Source organism: Passer domesticus, chromosome W (genome assembly GCF_036417665.1).
Source record: "Passer domesticus isolate bPasDom1 chromosome W, bPasDom1.hap1, whole genome shotgun sequence".
NCBI classification, from domain to species: domain Eukaryota; kingdom Metazoa; phylum Chordata; class Aves; order Passeriformes; family Passeridae; genus Passer; species Passer domesticus.
In genome coordinates, this window is record NC_087511.1 from 7,138,227 (window position 1) to 7,153,898 (window position 15,672).

General features: G+C 44.4%; 1 long non-coding RNA gene across 1 annotated transcript; it reads right to left on the reverse strand.

Moving 5' to 3' along the window:
- Window positions 1-1,222: 1,222 nt before the first annotated feature.
- On the reverse strand, window positions 1,223-3,071 carry LOC135289004 (uncharacterized). Its single transcript, XR_010351801.1, has 2 exons — window positions 2,872-3,071; window positions 1,223-1,590 (listed from the first exon to the last, which is right to left on the reverse strand). It is a non-coding gene; the product is annotated as an uncharacterized LOC135289004 (long non-coding RNA).
- Window positions 3,072-15,672: the final 12,601 nt, after the last annotated feature.

The following is a 15,672-nucleotide window of genomic DNA, read 5'->3' on the forward strand; positions in this document are numbered from 1 at the left end:
ATTTGTTTACCAAAGGGTGATTTCTTAATTGGAATCTGGTGATGGTGTTTTGGATTCATTGACCAATTGAATCCATGTGTGTGTCATGACTGTCTGACAAGGGTGATGGGTTTTTCTTAATAGTATAATATAGTGTAGTACAATAAAGTAATTGATCAGCCTTCTGCAATCATGGAGTCAATGCTAATACTCTGTTGGGGGACTGCTGCTATGATAAGTGGTGAACCCCAACATTGGGTGCAGCCTAGGCTGAAGAACCAGGACCCTAATGGATCCGGCTGAGTTCGCAGCTGGGGATGAACATGGAAGGGTCTGCTGAACCCTCATGGAAATCACGTCCAGCAACCCTTCTTGGAGTCACGGGATGGAAGATGCCACTGGGAGCCTGCAGGGACCCCGCCAGGACTCCACCGGGATTCCTTCAGGATTTCTCTGGGATGCCGTTCGGACCGTCACTGGGACCCATGGAGCCCCGTGCAGCCCGCTTGTATCCGGACACCTTCTCTTCCCCAGGAGAGGTGACATTAACCCTTCCCCGCATTTTCCTGGAGAAGATTTCTCTCTTGGGACTGCATTTTGGCCCCGTAGCCTAGAGGCTGGGGTGGGGGACAGAACTCCCGACAACAGCACTGCCCCCGACCTGGGGTGGGTTTGTAGTTGGGAAGAGATGCCAGCAGAATTAGGCATCTGATTTTCTGTATTGGAAGAGGACATCCTTGAGGTGTGTAAATTTATGATTTGTGTTAAGAAGCTCCCTATGTCAGAAGAGGCTCTCTACAAGCTTCTCAGTTGGGTGAAAATTCATAGTTTCCCTGTGGGTGAGGACACTGAGACAGTGTAGAAATTTTCCAGAGTAGAAATCCATTTTAATTTAAGTAAAATGTACATCTTTGAATTAAGTCTGTAGCTTGCAAACATAGCTGTTTAGTCTGACTGCCTGTCCTCGCAAAAAGCCTATGCTCTAAGAAACTACTTCAGCCAAAAGACAGAGATAAAGGGGGAGGGCCCCTTGAACTCTGAAACAGACAGAGAGGCTGCTACAGAAAGCAGGGTCAAAATGACCCAGGAATTCTTTCTAATAAAGAAAAAATTAGCAATGAATGTCACCCAAAATCAGTAGAATAAATATGTATTCACCTATTGTGAAATTACATACATATGTATTTAAAAGGGAGATTTAAAAAGAGATCTGGATGTTATAATTAAAAATGAAACAAGCCAATTTAATTAAAAAATCAAAAATAGAATTTATTGTGTGACCGATATACAGTATCAAAAGCCACAAAAATAAGAGACAACATCGACCCCGGGAATCGACGCCGGGTGAATCATGGTCCGGCCTCTATCACACCAAACCCACTCTGTTCACAAATGTGGTCTGGTACAGTCTGTTCTTATACTGTTTTTCTGGCCCAAGGCAGAGTTCTTCTTGTTCTTTTCGCAGTCAATCATATTCATGTGTCTCTCTTTCTCTGAGCTGGACTAGAGGATGTCACTCATGGTCAGCGATGAACGTCGGTCAGACATATTCATGTTGCTCTCTGTCATTGGGTTTGGTTTTGCAAAGCAGGTCCTGGCAGGCAGTGATGGCTGATGGTGCATTTATGGGAACACGATATTGGGATGCAATTTCTCCCAATAGCCCTCGCTATCTTGATCTCGCCAATCGGCCAGCGGTGATCGTTCTGGCATTGCCAATTTCCACCCCGGCTAGGTTCTTTAGATTGTAAATTAGATCTTCCCGCTGCCAGCTACAATGTTGCAATGCCATGCAATCCCCCCCACAGGCTGTAACATTCCCCAGACCCCGCATGTGAGTTTACAATATCCCTTCATATTCCCTTTAACTATTACTACATATATTTTATTTTATAACAGCACGAATTGCATATCATATATCACATAGAGTTCCCAGAGGTACGCATGTCATTTTAAAAGAACGATTCCCACATGCGTCCAGTGCTTTAATAAACATACCGGCTTTACAACTTTCACAAAAGTTGTGGAGTTTGTTTGTTTCCACAAATCAACACCTCCCTGGATCCGCGGGTCTGGGATTCACTGGGTCGCCTTCTCTGGGGGGAACTCAGGCGAGATGCGAGTGTACCCCGACTACTACCGATCTGGTCAATGCTCTCCCGAGCCTTAAAGGGCCGAACCCCGAGGGAAAGCAAGTCCACATCGGTGGGCACGTCCGACTTGGACATGGAGGAGCGCCTCGCCCCGGGCCGGTGGCCATCAGCCTCTCCGCCACAGCCAGCCAGGGACCGATCCCTTCAAGGACAGCTGCGGCTGGTTCCTTCTCCGACCCCGTGCCACAGGGGGAGGGGCGACATTACCCACAGAGCACTCAGAGCAGCTTGCTCCGGGCTTCCAGGAGGGACCGAATCTTTCAGCGGCTCCACTTCCTCGGTCAACAATTATTCCGACCGGAGACACGATCGCTCCTGCCCCTATGCCTTCGCCAGTGCAAGAGGGATCGCCTTCTCCTCCCCCCGTGCAGCGTGTGGGTCGGCCCCGCCGCGGGGTTCTCCCCCTCCTGAGCTGCAGGAGGGTGCGGAGCAACACCCACCGCCGACAAGAGAGGCAGCCGGTTCCGCGCCAGCGGCCGGCAGCCCCGCACTGGAGAGCACATCCAGCCCCCCTGCGCCACAGCATGAAGCTGATTCATTGGCAGCGGTGTCTGCAGCGCTGGTCAGGGCTACCCCGCCCCCCGCTGTTTCCCTCGGGTTGCCAGGGGACGCAGACACAGACAGCGACAGCAGCGAGCACCAACAGCCTGTCCCCAAGCAGGGGCGTGCCTTCGCAGCTGAGTGCCAGCCCCAACCGTGCTGTGAAATCTGAAGATCAACATTCCTCTGGGGACAATACCTTCCTTGCCGTGCCCGGGGGGACTCCATGCGTTCCGCTCTCACTTGCGGGGCGGGAGGAGCGAGGTCCCATAGGCTGTAACTTGGGCCATGGCCGCAAGGGGTGGGGGAAGGGCAGAATGCCGGAGGAATTGCTGGCATCATTGCTGAGACGCTGGCAGCATGACGGGGGCGAGCAGTTAAGGAAAAGACGGAAGTGAATCGCCCATCTGGGGGTGTTAGCGTTCAGGAACACATAATCACGGAATGATTATATGCAGGTGCTTTTATTGAAGAGCTCTGGGTGTCAGGGCTACAGACCCAAATCTGACTTCGCCATGGGTTCGGGATGAACATGTTTTTATATTCTATCATTATATAACTTACATATTTAATAATTAAACTTACATTGTTCTATTGTATACATTGATTTCATCCAAGCATAGGTTTCTCGTGATACCCCCTCAAACCCTTGAACATAGTTTTCTCATGATTCTTTTTACGATTAAACAATAATTATATCTAAACAATCATCACATCTAACAATTATATCATTTATCATATACTGGTTACGGAGGTGCAATTTCACATGATCTGACAAACATAAGGCCTAACGTTTCCCAAGGCCTACTTTTAACATTTTCCTAGGGCCTACTAAGCCTAGCTTTCTTTCTAACACCCCAAATTTTCTATGATTTTAAAATCTTTTACTATCACATAGAGGTATTAAGTTTAATACTAACAACTATTGAGACTGAAGAAGAAATTAGTGAAGAAATAATAAGCCAAGTGTTTCCTGGTGTATGGGCTTCCAATGTACCAGGGAGAGCTAGAAATGCACCTCCTATATTAATTAAACTTAAGGAAGAGAAACAACCAGTGAGAATTAAACAGTACCCCCTGAAAAAGGAAGAGAGGGAAGGAATTAGCCTGGTAATTGAGAACTTTTTGCAATTAGGGTTGGTAAAAGAGTGCCAATCTGACTTCAACACTCCCATTCTACATGTTTGAAAACCTGATGGGTCATATCGGGTAGTGCAAGATCTATGAACCGTGAACAATATAAGGGAGGATCTTTACCCTGTAGTAGCAAACCCATATACTTTGTTAACCTGCTTAACACCAGAGCTAATGTGGTTTACCATTTTAGATTTGAAAGATGCCTTCTTTTGCCTCCTGATCCATGAAGCCAGCCAGAAAAATTTTGCATTTGAGTGGGAAAGCACCTAAAGTGAACACAAAACTCAGCTTGCATGGACGGTGTTGCCTCAGGGATTTAAATATTCTCCCACTTTGTTTGGAGAACAACTTGCAAAAGATCCAGAGTTCTGGGAAGCTCCACCAGAAGAAGGGAGGCTGTTGCTGTTATGAATAGAAAGTTGTATTTTTTTTGAGTTTCAGAGTTAAAAAACAAGTCAGACCAGTCAGACCTCTTTGGTTTCGCTGCCAAAGAAAAGCTCTTCAATTACCCGTTAATGGCCGGTGATTAACTATTGTTTCCCTGATGCTGGCCGCTTGCCAAGAAGACACCAGGACAGACCCTCCAAAGTAAAGAGAATAGGAGTGACATCAGAGCCAGTATGCAGATGAGAAATGCATTGCGCCCCGAATTTTTACAGTTTTTGCAAGAAAAACCCCTAAAATCACGAGCCAACAAGTGACTTAAGTGACGTCTAAGGATGGGAGCGTAGTCCCGTACCTGCTTGGATCCTTTTTGCTTCTCACTCTAACTTGAAAAGATACTGATTAAAGAGACACCCCGGGGTGTTGGACAAACAAGCCAGGAATCTGCGACTCTCCCGTGAGGACGGAATCCTCAGCTCTGTCTGCAGACCAGCGGACAAAGCTGCGTCATCCTCCTTCTCCGTGCCACACCTGGGAGCAACGGCGGCGTGGGCGCAACCCGTCGACTTCTCCCCACCTGAGCTGATCCTTCTTAATAAAAGCATTAAAAAGGAGAAAGATCTCCTGCCCATTTATTTCAGTTGCAGTACATAGATGATCTCCTAATAGCCACTTGGACAAGAGAAGTGTGTGTGGCCTGGATGGTAAGGCTCTTAAACATTGTAGGACTCCAGGGGTACAGAGCATAGAAGAAAAAGGCTCAGGGGGTGAAGCAGAAAGTAATCTACCCAATTATGAGGTTAGTGATGGACAACGGACTTTGGGCAAGATCGTAAAGAAACAATATGCCAAACCCCGAAACCTCAGACAATAAAAGAACTGTAAACATTTTTGGGGATGATGGGGTGCCAATTATGGATTTAGAATTATGGATAACTTGTAAAACCTCTGTATGCACTTATTACAAATGGTAACAGAGACCTCCAGTGGACAAAGGAGGTCATGCAGGCCTTTCACCATCTAAAGAATGCCCTTATGTCTGCTCCAGTCTTGGGACTCCCAGATGTGAGTAAACCATTCCTTCTATTTTCCCATAGGAAACAGGGGATTGCCCTGGGGATATTAGCCCAGGACCTGGGCCCATATCGAAGGGTAGTTGCTTACTTTTCCAAACAGCTGGACGCAGCAGCCAGGGGATGGCCAGGGTGCCTCAGAGCCATTGCAGCAGTTGTACTAAATATCCAGGAAGCATGCAAATTTACCTTGGGACAGAAAATGACTGTACTAGTGTCTCATACAGTGTCTGCAGTGCTGGAACTGAAAGGCGGGCACTGGATTTCCCCACAAAGGTTCCTGAAATACCAAGTCAATGTTCTACCAAAGGTAGAACAAGATGATGTAGAAATAGTGGTAACTAATATTGTCAACCCAGCTTCTTTCCTCAGCGTAAATCAAGGGGAAACAGTACACCACCAATCCCTGGAGACTATCAAAGCTACCTAGTGTAGGAGAGTGCCCCCTAATGACAGAGTGGCAAAGCTAGCCTTTGTCCCCCAAAAAAGGAAAGAAGCCCAGAAGTTTCTCTCAACGATTAGGTGAAAAGCCACCTCATAGGACCCCAGAGGCTTCACCAAAAACTCGGGGTCACCTAATTGGATAGAAGCCAAAAAGTCCCGCCTGGTCCATCAGGTAGAAAAGAGGAGAACAAAAGAACTAAGAGGCTTTTGTGAAGGTGTTTATACCAGGGGCAGACCTCTGTACCTGGCTCGAGTTTTTCTGTTTGTTATTTTGCCTTTTATTAAACCTTTTTGTTTCTAACACTGCATCAGAAGCCATCCTGCTCATTATTTTGCCTCCAAAGGTAATAGCTAAGCTATCCTTGGGTGTGTTAGGTTCCCTTTTGAGGGTTCATAAAACCTGGCCCAAGAAAGAGAACCTAGCACGTGGTGCCCAAACAGTATTTCTCATATTGAGAAAGATGGTCTAGGGATTTTTTGATTACCTCAATCAAAATAGGACATTTTTTTCCTTGGTATTTGCATTTCTGGGAGAGCAGGCATGCACCTGAGTTTTTTGTCACTTTAAAAAAGAAAACTCAAAAGAAGGGATTTGAGATTGAGAGGGAGTCTCAAATCAAAGCCTCATACCGGTGAAGAAGAGGCTGTAATCTGACACGGGACTGGAGCACGCATCGGAAGCCTTAGAGGATTCTGCCGTTCAGCTAAGCTGAAACATTGTTGCAACCAGGACCGGGGAAAAATGTTTCATACCAAGGAGGACAACTTTGAAATCACTTCGGTAAGTGCCACCATGGGAAATCGGTTGCCTGTAGCTGAGCAGGAATTTTATTCTTATTTCAATTACAAGTTAGAAATTCAAGATATTCAGTTTGAGAAGAAACAGCTTAAAAAGCTTGTAAAATGGGCCTTAACAGAGTTCCCAAACTCAGATATGTCTCAGAAACTTAATCCAGAATTCTGGGATTCGGTTGGACTGAAATTATATTATATGGAAAAGAATAAGAAGTCCAACTTAAAGCTGCGTCCAATATTCAGGACGGTGTTAAAATTTGTAACAATGGAAAGTGAAAAGCAAGCAAAAAATGCACACAAGCCAGCAAAGATCAGGGACAGGGCAGAATGCAGGCAGCAGCAGGACCGGGAGGACAGGAGAAAGAGGAGCTCTGAGGGGACCCAAAAGACTTCCCTTATTCCAGCCGAGACCCAGAAAGTCCGGAGGAGCGGCAGGGAGGTGGCCAGGCCAGCCGCCCCCCCGCCCGCCCCGCCTTCCCCACCCCCATCCTGGGAGAGAGGGGAGCAGACGAGCTCTGGCCAAGCTTCTCTGCAAACTGCATCTCTTGGAATCCCTACCATAATTAAGTCCTCTATATTTCCTCTCAAAAGTTCCCTTTGGCGCTCGAAATTGGTGAATTTTGGCAGTAAAATCGAAAAAAGCCGAGACAATTGTATCCACTCTGAGAACAATGGAGCACATGGCAGACGCCATGATGGCCACGAGCCCAGCTCCGCCCTTCGTGGGAATGGTGCACCATCCTCCTCAGGCTCCCAGAAGTCCCTGAGTGGCTCCTCCCTGAGCTCCTGCCCATCAAAGCAGGGACATGCCCCTTTTGTGGGCCGAGCCTGGGCGGTGTCCCTGCCCCTGCTCCCCGCCCACATCTCGGAACAGCATGTCCCCTCCCTGCCAAGCGTGGGAACCGAATGTGATGCCCCGGAAGTGACCCTATCCAAAATGGCAGCGCCCATGTCCAATAACTTGCCGGAACAAAAACCAAATTATTCCTATGCTCCACAATGTAATTCCAAAGAATCTAAGGAAGAGTTTAACACACAAGGAGTCACAGATACCTGGCAGAGGATAAGAAAGGATGCAGTTCAGGAAGGAGAGTGGGAAATTGCATCAAAGTTAAAAGTTTTTCCTGTGAGGTACACAGCAGGTCCTACACCTAGAGAGAGCTGGCAGCAGATTAATTTTGTTGAGTTAAAAGAGATTTGCAAAGCCTCTCATTTGTATGGTAGAGATTCTGCATATTTCAGAAGTCTTTTACAAGCCACCTTTACAGCAAATGTATTTACTCCACACGAGTTAAAGCAGCTTTGCACATCCCTTCTTTCCCAAACGGAATTTTCTCTGTGGGAACTGGCATGGAAACGTTTGTTAAATGACCTTTTAAGAGGTTATGCAGGAACTCCAGCCACTGCAAATTTAACTATAGATCAGCTCTCAGGTGAAGGAGTTCATACAGATCCTCAAACACAATCCCGAACTCTCAATAAACAAATACTACAGGATATCAAGGAAGCAGCAAAAACAGCTTTGTTACAGGTTCCTGATGGCAATAAACCAGAATTAGATTTCACAGAAATAAAACAGGGAATAGATGAGCCTTATATTAAGTTTTTGGACCGTTTGAAAATGGCATTAGAAAAGCAGATTCCAATAGATCGAGCTAGACAAGAGTTATTAAAACGGCTTGCAATTTCTAATGCAAACCCAAGCTGCAAAAAAGTATTACGTACATTGCCACAGGATCCTGAGCCCACCCTGACACAGCTAGTGGATGCTTGCAATCGCCTTGGTACCCCTGAACATGCAGCAGCCATGCAGGCAGAGGTACTGGCTAATGCCATCACAACAGCTCAAGAAAACACCCTAAAGCAGCAGGAAAAAGCAGTAGAAATGCAAAAACAAGCCCTAGCAGAGGCTTTAATAGCATTCAAAGGTGCAATTGAAAATCAACAGATTCCAAGGGACACGTGCTATTCGTGTGGTCAGAGAGGTCATTTTAAAAGGGGATGTCCTAGGATCCGCAGAAGGCCACTACCAAGAAACACTGGATACAGAGGTTTCTGTCACAATACTAAGAGCTTTCACCCAGCACAGGGTTGTCCATGCCATCTGCCGGGAAATGTGCAGCCAAGCACGACGCAGTGGTGTGCCATGACACAAGAACGACTGCACCAGAGGCCAGAGACCATCACAGGCCACCAAGTTCAGAACTGCAGCACATCTTTGCCAGACTTCCGACCACAATGTCTCCACTTACCAGACTGGAGCTGTCTACAGCCCAGCCAGTGATGCTAACCAATGCCATTGCTCACACAGTATCCACAGGACAGCGGGGCCCTGAACCACAACCATGTCAGTTCTTAATAGTGGCAGTGAACAGATCTCGTGCAGAAGGTTTTTATGTCATTCCAACTGTGTTATCTGTCACCTGTTCACAGGAAATTACAGTGTTAGCTTTGTGTCCAGACCCTCCATGTTTTTTACCCAAAGGACTAACCATAACACAAGCTTTTCTCCTACCAGAGTCACAGAACAACACAGCTGTCATCGCTTGGACCAGGCACATCAGCGGCGGGCGGCCTCAACTCACCTGTGTCCTGAAGCACCTCGGGAAAGCCATCACCCTCACTGGCCTGATAGATACCGGAGCAGACGTCACTCTGATATCTAAATGGCCACAGGAATGGACCATCGTGCCTATGCTGGATCAGATGGCAGGTATTGGTGGTCACTGTGAGAGCTTTCGAAGCTCGCACTCAGTCACATTTGAGGGACCTGAAGGTCGTGTTGCCACCACAAGACCATTCATAGCAGGAGCTGATATAGTTCTTTGGAATCGAGATATTCTATCGCAATGGGGTCTGAGGTTAGAAACTGGTTTTTAACAAAACCTGTTGATGGACATAACACTTTAAAACTGACATGGACATCTAATACACCCATCTGGGTCAGCCAGTGGTGCTTACCTGAAGAGAAACTTGCTGCTTTAGAGCAGTTGGTACAGGAACAGTTAAACAAAGGTCACTGAACTCCAACTACTAGTCCTGGAACACTCCGGTTTTTGTAATCAAAAAGCCAAACAGTGGGAAGTGGAGGTTGTTGCAGGATCTCAGAAAAGTTAACAAAGTGATTCAAGAAATGGGTTCTTTACAACCAGGTTTACCCTCTCCTGTTATGATTCCAAAAGATTGGAAGTTAACTGTTATTGATTTAAAAGACTGTTTTTTCAATATTCCTTTGCATCCAGATGATGCACCAAGATTTGCCTTTTCCATCCCATCCACAAATCAGCAAGCACCCTTGAAAAGATATCATTTGCTTTCTCTACCACAAGGAATGAGAAATTCCCCAAGTATATGCCAGTGGTATGTTGCAAAAATACTTTCCTCAGTTCGTACACAATATCCAAATTCTCTCATCTTACATTACATGGACGATATTTTAGTAGCAGCAAAAAACCAAGCATCAATGCAAGAGACAAGAGATCAGGTCATCTCAGCAGTGGAGAAAGCAGGATTCACAATAGCCAAGGAAAAGATACAGACACTTTCTCCCTGGAAATATTTTGGATACAGAATCACAGAACAGACGGTAACCCTGCAGCCACTCCAGCTAAGGACAAATCCAGAGACACTGAATGAAGTGCAGCAGCTAGTAGGGACTCTGAACCTTCTTTGTCCACTGCTAGGCCTTTCAAATCAAGACTTGGCTCCTCTGCCAGATTTGTTGAGAGGAGACACAGCTTTAAACTCACCACGAGAATTCAACAAAGAAGCACAAAATGCTTTAGATAAAGTGATGAGAGCCATACAGTCACGTCAAGCTCATCGGTATAATCCCCACCTGTCTTTTTTGTTTGCAGTTTTAGGAGAGAGTCCACAGCTTCATGGTTTAATATTCCAGTGGGATCTAGAGAAGAAGGACCCTCTGATAATCTTAGAGTGGGTTTTCCTATCTCGTCAATTGGGTAAAACTATAACAACTTGCCCTGAAATTATTTCACAATTGATTATCAAGGCTAGATCCCGAATGTTTTCCCTTGCAGGAAAGGATTTTGCAGAAATCTTTCTGCCTGTCACATCCATTTATTTGGAATGATTAATTCGAAATTCAGAGGTTATGCAATTTGCTCTAGAAAATTTTACAGGGAAAATATCAGTCAATTGTCCCAAACATGAGCTACTAAATTTGTCTCTAAAATTAATTCATAAGCCTTTAAGAAGTCATGCACCCCTACATGCAATCACATTTTTTACAGATGGCTCAGGGAAGTAAAAAAAATCTGTGATTGCTTGGCAAAATCCAGAGACTAAAAAATGGGGATCAGATATTGAAGAAGTAGATGGTTCTTCACAAATAATAGAGTTAACGGCAGTCGTGTGGGTCTTTTTAAAATTCACATTTCCTTTTAATTTAGTAATGGATTCAATTTACATTGCAGGTGTGGTGGAAAGAGCAGAAGGATCTCTGCTGAAAGAAGTTTCTAATGATCAGTTATACAGTTTGCTTAAAAAGTTAATCCTACTTCTTTCCATACGACAAGAACCTTACTTTGTAATGCACATTCGCTCACATTCTTCTCTTCCAGGTTTTTTAGCAGAGGGCAATGCCATGGCTGATTTGTTAGCCATGCCAATTCAGCACACACTTCCTAATGTTATTGCACAAGCCAGAATGAGCCATGCTTTCTGTCACCAAAATGCACCTGCTTTAGTAAGAATGTTTAACATCTCTCAGAATCAGGCCAAAGCGATTGTTCAGTCATGTCCAGATTGCCAGAAATTAACTATACCAGCAATAGCAACAGGAGTTAGCCCTCGAGGCTTAAATAGCCTGAAGATATGGCAAACGGATATCACTCAATATCAGTCATTTGCACGGTTCAAACATATACATGTATCAATAGATACCTTCTCAGGAGCAATTTTTGCTTCTGCACATCAAGGAGAAAAAAGTAGAGATGTGATTAAACATTTCTTACAAGCATTTGCATCCTTAGGTATTCCTCAAGAAGTCAAAACTGACAACAGACCAGCCTACATTTCTAACAAACTGCAGGAGTTTTTCAAAACTTGGGGTATCAAACATACCACAGGTATTCCACATTCTTCCACAGGCCAATCTATTGTAGAAAGAGCACACAGGTCATTGAAAATGATCCTTGAAAGACAGAAAGGGGGGACAGAAGTGCTTTCTACAATAGAGAGGCTGAATAAAGCTGTATATGTTTTTAACTTCCTAAATAATTCTTTTATGGAGCAGGTACCACCAATTTTCAGACATTTCAGCAATACCAGCCAGGCAAAGCTCAAGGAAAGACCACCAGTCTTCATCGAGGATCCAGAGACAGGACAGATTTCAAGACCCCATCCTCTTGTAACTTGGAGCCGGGGGTTTGCATGCATTTCTACAAATGCAGGTCTTCGATGGGTCCCTGCAAAAAATGTCAAACCACAGGTACAGCCGATCCGAGAGCAGCAGACGGCACCAGAAGAAGAATGCACAAACAACTGAGCGACAGCTAGAAGCAAAGACTGTTTTCTAAGTTTGCACTAGTTAAAATTGTTTACAAGAAAGTTTTGCACTGAAAAAGTTCTGTAGTTATTGTTGTTGTGATAAAAAAGTTGTTAACCTACCTCTATGTAAAAGTCATATATAGCCAGAAATTTGAAGCTTACCTGGAAAAACACTTCACCAAAATTAAGACAGAAGATTAGAAACAAAACTTAAAAATTTTTGGCATTTCAGTTCATGCTCCTTTCTCCTCTTTCTCTTTAAATGTATAGAAAAGGGTGACCTGTAGGGGGCCTGTGGGGCAGCCAGAGCTCAGCGTCCGGCAGTGCCTGACTGTGCCCCGAGCAGGGGACGGCAGTGGCCGCCATCCCCATGAAACTGCAGGATTCCCCGGCTGCCTGTGGTGCTGCCAGAGGGGAGCCGGGGGGACGAGACGTTTGGACACTGCAGCAGGACAGAGACTGGCTCTGGTATATGGTGTGTGATTAAAGAGAGTGAGCACAAGAAGGAGGAGGAGGAAGAAGAAATATCTGGGAAATGCAGATCGCACGTGTGATAGTAAAAGACTTTAAAATCATAGAAAATTTGGGGAGTTAGAAAGAAAGCTAGGCTTAGTAGGCCCTGGGAAAATGTTAAAAGTAGGCTTTGGGAAATGTTAGGCCTTGTGTTTGCCAGATCATGTGAAATTGCACCTCCGTAACCAGTATATGATAAATGATATAATTGTTAGATGTGATGATTGTTTAGCATTTTGATATAATTATTGTTTAATTGTAAAAAAGAATCATGAGAAAACTATGTTCAAGGGTTTGAGGGGGGATCATGAGAAACCTATGCTTGGATGAAATCAATGTATACAATAGAACAATGTAAGTTTAATTATTAAATATGTAAGTTATATAATGATAGAATATAAAAACATGTTCATCCCGAACCCATGGCGGAGTCAGATTTGGGTCTGTAGCCCTGACACCCAGAGCTCTTCAATAAAAGCACCTGCATATAATCATTCCGTGATTATGTGTTCCTGAACACTAACACGTGGAAGGATTAGGATTTTCTTTTAAGGATTTTGTTTGGTTCACTGGAGAAAGGAATGATTTTGAGCTGTGGGAGAATGAGTACCCATAGGCAGTAGTGGAGGGGACTAGAAGAAGGGCAGAATAAGTCCCTGGATGAACTGCTTAGAAAGATACAGTAAGTGTATGTACACGGGGATGAGGAAAAGGCAAAAGCAAAAGCAAAGGTGATGGCAGTTTTTACAGCCCTGGAGGAATAAGCCGCAGGGTCCAAGGGGTCCTCTGGTGATGGATTTCTCCTTGAGCCAGGTCTTATGAGCTCTCAGAGAACCTCTCACACCCAAGATAGTCCAGCTACCCCGAATGGCATAAAATTAGCAGGATGGCTTCTGAGGTAGTGTTGGAAACTGAAAAAGGTTTAATAAAAGGCAAAATAACAAACCTCTTACAGAGAAAAACTGAGCCAGGGGCAAGAGGTTCTTGCTCCTGCTAACACACCCCACAAAATCAATTATTTTCTTTGTTCTCTTCCTTTTCTAGTGAATTACCTAGGTGGGACCTCTTGGCCTCTGTCCAATCAGACAGCCCCACCCAGGTCTGAGGTGAAGTCCCAAAGGTCCTATGAGGCGTCTTTGTACCAAATTAGGAGAGAAACTTCTGGGCTTTTTGCCTTTTATAAGAAGACAAAGAATCATTTAGTCACTCTGTCAACAGGGGACACATTCTTACATCTCACCCTTTCTATATATATAAAAAGGAAAGAGGAGAAAGGAACATTATCTGCAAAAGTCTCACCCCTGTTGACAATTTGTAGTTATGCTAGTGATTTTAAAATTTGGTTATAGTTTTTATTGCTTGTAAACGATCCTTCTATCTTAACTTTGGGGAGGTGTTTCTTCAGGCAAGCCTTAAATTTCATGCTATATATTATTTGAACATAGAGAATTTCAAAGCATTTTTAACATGATTTGAAGGTAGGTTGATAACTTTAACACAACAGCAGTAACTTAAAGAACCCTTTCAGTGCAAAACTTTCTTGTAAACAATTTTAACTAGTGCAAACCTAGAAAACACAGTCTCTGCTTTAAGAAATATCTTTACGCTTGAATATGGTCAGCTGTCGCTCAATTATTTGCGTGTTCTTCTTCTGGAGTCTTCTGCTGCTCTCGGATCGGCTGTACCTGTGGTTTGACATTTTTTGCAGGGACCCATTGAAGACCTGCATTTGTAGAAATGCATGCAAACCCCCTCCCCCAAGTCACAAGAGGATGGGGCCCTGAAATCTGTCCTGTCTCTGGATCCTTGATGAAGACTGGTGGCCTTTCCTTGAGCTTTGCTTGACTGGTATTACAAAAATGTCTCAAAATTGGTGGTACCTGCTCCATAAAAGAATTATTTAAGAAATTGAAAACATATATAGATTTATTCAGCCTCTCTATGGTAGACAAGACTTCTGTCCCTCCCTTTTGTCTTTCAAGTATCATTTTCAGTGATCTGTGTGCTCTTTCTACAATGGATTGGCCTGTGGAGGAATTTGAAATACCTGTGGTGTGTTTGATACCCCAGATTTTGAAAAAATCTTGTAGTTTGTTAGAAATATAGGCTGGTCCATTGTCCATTTTAACTTCTTGAGGAATACCTAAGGATGCAAATGCTTGTAAGAAATGTTTAATTACATCTCTACTGTCGCATTCACATTCTCTGAAAAATCCCTTCACCCAGGATTTTTCTCCTGGGAAGCTGAAAAGCCTCCAAGAAAAACGAAAACAATTTTTATCTCATTTGCTTCTCCTGTGTTTTGCTCCTTTGGAATGTGTTTGGAGATTGTTTATCCACAGGTGACTGTTTCATTGGTTTCTAGTGTGAGTTATTTTGACTCATTGGCCAATCAGTGCCAAGCTGTGTTGTGACTCTGGAAAGAGTCACAAGTTTTCATTATTATCTTTTTAGCATTCTAGAAGTACCTTTTCTGTACTCTTTAGTATAGTATTGGATCGTATCGTATAGTATTCTTTAATATAATATAGTATCATAAATAATAAATTAGCCTTCTGAGAACATGGAGTCAGATTCATCATTCCTTCCTTTGTCGGGGCATCCCTGCAAATACAATAAGTGTTGACCCCAGACGTTGGCTGTAGCCTGAGCTGAAGAACCAAGATCCTGAAATCGGGCGGAGTTCACAGCCAAGGCTGAACACCCAAGGATCTGCTGAATCCTCTCAGGAAGTGTCTGAAGACCCTTTGTGGAGCCGCAGGACAGTGTCTAGGACCCCACAGACCTTGAGCAGCCTGATGAAACTGGACACTGTTGCAAGGTACTGTTAACTCTTCTCTTGACAACACTGTCCTTCGCAAAATGTGGGGTGATGGTTGGGAAGACGTGCCCTCAGAAACAGAAGTTCAATTTTCTCCATCAGAGGAGGACATTATTTGGATGTGTAGATTTTGAGCTCTGCAGAACACAATTTCTATGTTGAAGAGACATTTCTATGAGTTTTTCAGATGGGCAAAAGCTCGTGTTTTTTTCACGGATATGAGGTCCTCCCTGGACCGGAGAGCCTGGCAGCAACTGGATCTCTATTTTAGGGAGAAGTACAGGCAGGGTGAGGGAGTGTCTTGACATTTTCCAGCGTATGC